Genomic DNA, 8164 nt, shown 5'->3' on the forward strand with positions numbered 1-8164 from the left:
AAACGTGAAATCTGACTATATAATATTATATATATATATATATATATATATATATATATATATATATATATATAAAGTCGATGAGCAAAATGACAGAGGGATGGCATTGTAGTGACACTTTGATCTTGCGTTCGTTTCCCTCCGACAGGCGCTCATCCTTTCTTTCCAACCCTCTGACTCAGCAGGGAGCTTCTCTGGATAGACTGCCGGAACCAATTAAACCAACGAACAACTGCTTACGGCGCCCAGGAAAAGAAATGACAGCCAGAAATGAAATATCTGTAAACACATTAGGGTCCTTCCAGGAGAGGTTTGGAGAGCATATTTTGCTGCGCTTCTGAGTTCCTGTGCTTGCCACAGACCGGAAACTCCTGCAGAGCAATTCCTCCCGTTTCTCTCCAGGTCCTGGAGAGCGCGGCTCTGTACACACCGTCTCATAAGACGGAAACTCCAAATGTGATCAGCACCTTGTTTGTCAGACAAGTAGCTAATAGGTTTCAAGCCTTAGAGTGAAAGGGAGGCAACCAAAATAATATGTCCGGCCCTGAATTATTGCCAAATAAATATTAGTCGAGTCATTGAAAAAGGGTTCCAAGCACCAAGTAGAGTACATCTGAAATACGAATCCAGGTCCCATGTTTGCTAGCTGGCCTCACTTTTGCAAGATTTCAGAAGATTTACATGAAGAAGGTTTCGATCGTGCATGCGTATTTGTTGGTGTATGTGTGAATTTTGTACTTTCCTTCATTTAGACCGGAGCGAAACAGGGGTCTAACTCATTTTCTACCCTCTCGCTTATTTGAGTGAGGAAAAATCAGGAAATCAAAGCCAAGTCTGCTGTTGGGATTTTGAAGTGCCTTTTGTATCTCTGAGCCCCCACGATGCTAAGCGTTCTAAGCCTGTGAGGGAAGAGAAGTGCTGAACCAAGAGGCCTATTTCCTGCAGGGCAGACGTGCAGCTAAACGTCTGATAGAGTACTCTCACCCACCTGACTGCAGATGGAATCTGACCCTTCACTGAAAACTCTGGGACCGTTCCTTGGTAGAGTAAAAGAGACAGGATATGTTTCCGTGATTTCTGGAGCCATGCCAAACGCAGCAAAAATATTTAAATTCAAACGCTTTTCATAATGATTATAACTGAGTATTATCGAATCATTTTAATGTAAATCATGTCTCTAAAACACTATAATTATAAATAGTTTACATAGACATAAGTTTTACATTTCAGATTACAATGAATTTTACATTTCAGATTACAAAATACATGCCCCAAATTGCTGATTTAAAGGTAATAAAATGACAATTTAAAAATAAATGGCATGCTTTCCAGGCTCCGTAGTTACCTAATCTTTATTTATGTCTTTGCATCAAGTAAGAAAACTGTAACGCTCAGATATCACAACAATTTCAGTGGTACCCAGCATGGTAACTTTATAATATTTAATAAACCCGATTTATTAAACAAGTTCTATTAATATTGCACCAGGGATAAAGTGATTACAAACCCTTAACATTTTAAGAATTAATAATCATCATTTCTTCTTAAGAATAGAGCCTCATGTGTATAAAATAGTCTCTAAATGCTGACATGCTGGCTGTGGAAAGCTGATAATAAGTTGAAAATGAAGACCATAGCAGTAAATTCTCCAAAAGGACAAAGACATTGGAATCCAAAACAATATTTAAAAATAGATTTCATTATTCAGGAGAGAGTTTTGCCTAAATGTCTAGAAAATATTCCTAAAACTGAAGTGAAACAAAAGAAAATAAGATTTTAAAATCTGAGGCTTGAAGTACATATCTAAAATATTTACATTAAAATAATGTTAGAACCATTTATATATGACTATGAAAACTATTTTAAACCATACAAAGCTAAATTCTCTTATGTATAGATAATTGTATGATTTTATAATAAATGCAAAAGTGGATGAAATAATTGAAATTATGCTAATTTTGAAATTATGTTCATTTAAATGAGGCATAGTCTTATTTCATTTAAAAATATGAACATATCATAAGCTTTCTTTTCTATAATCATTGAGATAATACCATAAATAAATTACTAATATTTCATTTTAATATTAGCAATTTATTTATACTTTATGACTATGATTTTTTTAAATTTTCACTCTGCTGATCTCATTGTTCCTAATACAGAGAAGCGTATTGCTACAGAAAACCAATTTTCCTTTCCATTTTATAATAGAATGCTTCATCCTACTAGAAAACAGCCTTGAATTTTGGGGAGTTTTAGTTAGTGTTTTCATTACAAAAATGCCATATCTTTAAGAACATACTTTTTTTCTCTTTCTCAGCTTCAAAATATAGAAGACCAAATTGAAGGCACTGGCTCTGGTGTGGTTAGGTGCCATTTTAATAAATATCAACTCATAGCGACCGCAGACACCGCAGAATGGAACTCTGCCCAATTCTGCACCATCCTCACAATGGCTACGATGTGTGAGCCCGCGTGCATCTTTCCGTCAATCCATCCTGACCGTCTTACAATGTTGCACAACTATTCATAAGGGCTCTGGCGTTTAATCCCTCCAAAATGGAAAGCCTCTTTTTTTTTTCTCGATCACTTCTTAGGTTAGAAGCTCAGCTGAAAAGAGTTATTGAGAGATATTTTGAGACCTGGAAAATAGACTAGACTGAATAGTGTGGGGAAGGAAGAAAATTATTGAAGTAAGCTGAGAAGAGTTACAGTTGAGGTTTGATGAACTGCTGGAAGGAAGGGAAGGTTTTATAAAAGTGACTTCAAGTTATGTCCATGGCTCAGGTAGCACATGGCAGAGAGATCACCTGGGCTTAGTTCACTTGAGGATTTGGTGCACTGTGTTCCTTGTAACTTGTAAGTTAGGGAAAATTTAAATGTGCATCTAACGCTTATAAGGGGGTGTCAGAAGTTTGTGGAAATGGAATAAAATGGTAATGAAAGTTTTCCATGAAAAACTTTTAAAATCCCTCATGTTAAGTATTATTTTTATCATTATTAGGCATGTCACCAAAGCACCTGCGTGCTAAATGCATGTATCACTCAGTCAGTCAGTATGCCTTTTGCATAGCCTACCATAAGTTCTTTTGAAGGGTCAAGTACTCAGCATGGACTGTGCCAACTGTTAAAGAGAGAAAAATGGAACTCAAAATTATTATAAAATTAAAGAAAGAATGAGTTCAAAATATCTTCATACCCTTGTAGCCTCTGGCATATCTTTAATAAATATTAATACCTTTTTTATTGATCATGAGTACACAGGAGCTAGGAAAAACAAATGGGCAATCAGAGGATGGACCTTTTTAAGAACCAGCATCAGACGAAGAATAATTTAAACTTCTTATCTACAATTCCAGAATGAAGAAAAAAAAAGTTTTTAATTGAGATTGTTGTGGGACACTGGTTTGATTTCTTTCCAAGTGAAAGACAATAATTAAGATCTTTGTATGCCTTAATTAATATCATCTTCCTATCTAGTCAATGAAATATTGTTATTTTACAGGTGAGGAAATTGATCCACCCTCTGTAAAGCCCAATTAGGATCCCTGGTGGCCTAGGGGTGACATGTCAGACTGCTCATCACAGAGTCAGCATTTGAAAGCTCCCTGGGCTCAGTGAGGCTCTCCCTCCCCCCTCAAAGAGGAACCACCTTGGAAAGCCACAGGCACCGTTCCACTCTGCCTGGGTTGCTGTGAGTGGGAATTGACTTAATGATAGTACGTTTGATTTCTCTGGGAGGGACTAATTAGTATTATATAAAGTATATAGTACTTAAACCTAGTGAATGATCTAAACCAGGGTTTTTCAGCAGTGGTTTCCTTGATATTTTGGACTGGACAATTTTTGTCGAGGGAAACTGCCTTGTTCATTTGTGAAATGTTTTGTAATGTCTATGGTTGCTACACACCAGGTCCTCGTAACAACTCCCAAGTAATTGCAATAAAAATGTCTGCAAGTATTATTAGATGCCGTCTCTGTTGAAAAACTGCTCCCAGTTGAGAATCACTGCTTTCAACTAGGTGACTACACTGTCTCGGCTACATCCATTTCCTCTGTCACGGTTTTATTAAACTTAATAAACTACATGATGGGTCAAGGATTAATCAGGTTCATCGGACTCCAGTGCTGAAATGCTTTCCAATGTAACTTATGATTGTTGGTAGGAATGTAATTGGAATTAGACATGTAGGATGGGCCCAGCAGTAAATAATAGGACAGAAATATTCCTTGCAAATATCTGATTAATTTTCAAAATATAACAGTCTGGTGCCCAAGGACCACCACTGGGGACGCAGGTTAATTAATAGTGTATGTGTGCTTTTAGAAAGTACAGATAACTGAAGGACTCACCCATCCATCATTTCATTAAAAACCCAAGTGTGGATCTACCATTCTTGCTTGCTATTGCTGTTTTGCTTTTGCTTTTGCTTCTGTTGTGAGCCAGACAATGTCTATAATCTTAGGGAGGGTGGGCACAGCTTTTGGAAAGTGAAAATAACATTAGGCAATCAACAGGGAAAAGATAATGCAAATAACTGCAAAAAGATTGCTTGCTTTCTTATTTCATTGTTCGTGTGTTTGTCCAATTGTACTGTAAACATTAACTTGCCTCGCCTTAGACTCTTTGTCATCTAGTGTCATAGTACCTCATACTAAACATGACATATCGATTAAACTCAATAAAAATATTCAGAATAAGATAAGGAGCCAAGTGCAATCCTATTAAAATACTATAAAAGGAAATACAGAATCCATTAAATTGCAAGGTGTATGGTGTTGTAAAACCATATGTATTATGAAAGTTATACTGGATGAGGTAGTTGTGCAAGCATTAATACAACTTTAAAATACCCATATTTTGAGGTCTACTCTAATTTGTTAGTGTTTGTATATAGAGCTTGTGAACTGTGGAGAGTTCAAGCTGAAAGAATCTTGCTAAGACTGAAATAAAGAAAGCTTACCAATGATTTTTGTCTGGCGATGTCAGCTTGGCTTATTTTTCCTGGCATTTCAAGTGCTAATTTCTTTTTAGAAAATAATCTCATATTCAGATGACTGTAATAGTTTTCATTCTATTTGGCCTGCAGTGCAGAGCTGCACAGTGAGGGGGAGGAGCAATTCTACATTCCCAGTGAGTATTTCTGAAAACTATATTGTAGAAAACACACACACGTGGCTATCTGAAATTTCAGAATAGTACCTCATCCAAACCCTAAAACAGAATGCTGTAGACATGTTTTAGGGAAATTCACAGCAAAGCCGAAAGACTTGGTTGACAACTGTCTGAAGGAAATGTGACCCAGGCCAAAATTAAGTTCACAAAATGACAGCAAATATACGATTTCTGAGAAGTCTCTAGAAGAGCAAAAACAGATTCTGGTTTAATTGTGCACCGGAGCACAATTCTCAGCACACTTCCTACTATGTTTGGACTTTTAAACTTGAAGTACAGAAATATAAAAATACAAGTCATTAAGGTATTGGGCCAATGTAGGCTAACTCCATATCATAGTACCTGAATTATTCACTTACACAACCAATCATATCATGACTGGACACTATTTATACGAACAATGGGGGTTAATTATCAGAGAAATTTATAATAATAATCACTGAGAATGTTAGTCACATTTTGCTAGAATAATACACATCTTAATACAGCATATAAGCTATTGATGTAGAGAGACCATGTTTGTTTGCCTGCCAATAGTTCAGCAGTCTTGATACAACCATCTTGCACTTCCTTAGACACCATGTCTTAGGTTTGAAAATGTAGTTTTAAATAGAGAACTTTAAGCTTTGAATTACAAGCATATGTAAGTATATCATGCTCTATAGACATAGCTATAAATAGTTGACAATTTTTCTAACCATGAACAGAGATAATGGCAGTATGGGAAGGAGGTCATAAATGACTTTCATAAATGGGGCTGTGGACCTACACAAGGTGATAACAGAATATGACATAAATATATATATATAAACAAAATAAGTATGCCATGAAGCAATTCCAATAATATTAAATTAACTTACTTGTAGTAAACATGAATATAAATGTCACACTACAATTGGAAATAAAACAAAATATAAATACCATCTATACTTGAGTATAAGCTGACCCAAATGTCTGCTGAGGCACCTAATTTTACCACAAAAACTGCAAATGTGCGGAAAGATTCAGCTTATACTCAAGTATAGATGGTATTCATACTACAATTTCATAACTGACAATGAAACATACCAATTACAATCAATCATGACAATATATAGGTATAAAACATACCTATGGACTTCTCTTGATTTCTAGAGAAAAAGACAGAAGAAGGAGAGCTCTCTCTGCTCTTGTGTCTAAAACCAAAGGAGCCTGTGGAGATAGTAATCACCACGATTGACCTTGTATCCTAAGAGAATCCTACTTCAAGTTCAAGGAATGGTCTAGTCTCTTCCAAAAGACTACTTTTAAGGAAATGGCCTGACATGTAAAGATTTAGATACTGAAAATTAAACTAACATTCTAATTGTCAATTCTGATATTCTAATGCTACATAATGCCATGACATATTGTGTCCCTTACCATGGAATAAACTAAATTTGTTTATAAGTGCCGAATCAGAACATCACTTTATTTATCAAGATAAAATCTTAAAGGACATAATAGATTGTCATTAGCTAAAGTCTATAATTAATTCACATTGTGCTCAGTTTTACCGAATACATGCATTCAATTTCCAGCACCCATCTGGGATAATACATTATCTTTAGTTGTAATGTCCACTTAGGTGCATCTTGGCATTTTTAGATTTTCCATGTTTTTGATCACTGACAATTTTAAGAACCTGGTCAAGAATTTCATGGAAATGTCTCTTCCTTAGGATTTGCCTAGTGTTCCTCTCAGGACCTTGAGCCTGAAGCTTCCTGGGTGGAAGACACAGAAGAAAGTGTAAAAAATGCATACTCTCCACATGACAGAGCACGTGGATGAGGCAGGGTTTGGTAGTGTCTCCAATGCAAACATTCTCTATTTCATCTTACCTAGCCTATAGATTTTGGCTTACACTATCACTCACAGTCAACCCTTAAGGAACGGAGCCTTTTGTTTCACCCTCTGGACAACAGAGTCTATACATGCAGCTTTCCATGAGTCATTTGCATTTATTCAATCTTATTATTTATAGCAGTTTAATTTGAGTTAATATTCAATACTACTTTATAGGTTTATCTTGTTCAAATGGTTCGAGCTTTGACTATTGCATATTTGATTTCCAGTTGACTCTGGGTCCCTTTGTCATATCCCCATCATTGTGATATTATTTAGCAATTTCCAATTCCCCACACTACAACATGGTCTAGACTCATCTTTTCTTTAATCCAATAACAGAACATAATTCAGAATGTGCATCTATATAGGAAGACACAAAACAAACATTTTGCTATTGAGAAGATAAATTGCTATTCTATAACAGTTAGCTTAGTATCTGAAATGAACAATGAGGAAAATAGATACACGACACACACACACACACATGCACACACACACATACACACGCACATAAATACGCACACACACATACACATGCACACAAACATGCACACACACATACACACACACTCGCACACACACACTCACTCATTTTCTGGCCATAATTAGATATGAGTTATGGTAGGTTACTTTCAGGTTTTTTAAGCCTTAAAATAATAAAATTTTTACCTCCAAATCTCTTTTATTAAAGAATGGAATGATCAAGCACTTCATGGTTTTCAGAATTTCAAACTTACCCCTTTTCTGATTAAAAATATGAAAAACTTGACAGAATTACTTATTTACCTGCCAAAGGAAAAATGAGATTTGGAGAAATCCCTATCACTTCTAAAAGTCATGAGGTAAATCTATAATGGTCAAGAACCCAGGCTTTCTTTTTAAAATGATGAAGCTCACTTACTTCAAACATATCATCTTAAACATGTTTAGATAATATTAAAATTAATCTGTTTAAGACATTTAAATAATCCATTTTAGGTTTGTATAAGTTAAAACAATTTTTAAGACAGATTTATATTAGTAGTATACTGCATAGCATAACTCTTGAATTTCCTTCTATGCTTTCTAAAGGTGTCCTCTCCCAAATGTTATAACACATGCTACCTAACTGATATTCTTGAC

This window comes from Tenrec ecaudatus, chromosome 5 (assembly GCF_050624435.1).
Source record: "Tenrec ecaudatus isolate mTenEca1 chromosome 5, mTenEca1.hap1, whole genome shotgun sequence".
Taxonomy (NCBI): domain Eukaryota; kingdom Metazoa; phylum Chordata; class Mammalia; order Afrosoricida; family Tenrecidae; genus Tenrec; species Tenrec ecaudatus.